Below are 1,263 nucleotides of genomic sequence, written 5' to 3' on the forward strand. Positions count from 1 at the left end.
CATTTTTGGGTAAACAAACCCTATCTCTGAACATCAAACATCCATCAGGACCAATCCAAAAATTTGATTTAATGCCCGACTCACATTGAATTCTTTTAGCTTGTAAGTCGCTGTCATTAGTTTGAGCATCATAAATTTCCTGCAGAAATGTCGTCTAGCTTCTAGCTCTACCAAATTTGAACAATCATCAAGCAACACCAATCGAGCGTCAATGGCTCTCAGTGCAAATAAGGATTTTCTGCTTAACGTATCAGCGACTACATTCGCCTTTCCCGAGTGATAGTCAATGATAAGCTCATAATCTTTAATTAATTCTAACTATCTCTGCTATCTCAGATTCAATTCTGTTTGAGTCATCAAATACTTCAAACTCTTGTGGTCGGTAAATATACGACAAGTTTCACCATATAAATAATGCCCCCAAATCTTCAAGGCAAAAATAATGGCGGCAAACTCTAGATCGTGCGTCAGATAGTTCTTCTCGTGTGGCTTCAACTACTGTGAAGCATAGGCTATCACCTTGCCATCTTGCATAAGTACACAACCCAATCCATTTAAGGATGCATCACTGTAGACCACAAACTCTTTTCTCAGCTCAGATAACACTAAAATAGGAAATTCAGTTAGCAATGTCTTTAACCTCTCGAAACTCTGCTGACACTTTTCTGTCCATTCAAACTTAATGTCTTTCTGTAGCAACCTCGTCATTGGAGTCACTATCATGGAGAATCCTTTTACAAATCTTCAGTAGTAACCGGCTAAACCCAAAAAGCTTCTAACCTCAGTTACATTTTTAGGCGGTTTCCATTCAACAATAGCAGAGATCTTACTTGGATCAACTTAGATGCCTTCACCCGAACCACTATGACCCAAAAACCCAACTTCTTGGAACCAAAACCCACTTTTGCTAAACTTAGCATACAGTTTCTTTTCCCGTAAGGTTGGAAACACAAAAATTTATATACTTTTTCATACCCATTTTTACTTAAATTCATTCAAATCCAGTTAAATTCTTATCGAAAAATAATTAAATATTATAAAATAATTAAATTGTGTTAAAAATATAACCATGGTGAATTTAGTTAATTTTATACTTAATTTTGATTAATTTTTGACTATTTTCGACAGATTCATGCAAAAGGCGAAAATTGGCTCGGCTGACACTATTGAAAACACAAAATCGAGAAGCAATTCGAAGTATCGAGGTACATTAATTTCCAGCCTAATACGGTCCAGAAATGTGTTTTAATTCATAATTTAATT

Source organism: Gossypium hirsutum, chromosome A03 (genome assembly GCF_007990345.1).
Source record: "Gossypium hirsutum isolate 1008001.06 chromosome A03, Gossypium_hirsutum_v2.1, whole genome shotgun sequence".
In the NCBI taxonomy this organism is placed as follows: Eukaryota; Viridiplantae; Streptophyta; class Magnoliopsida; order Malvales; family Malvaceae; genus Gossypium; species Gossypium hirsutum.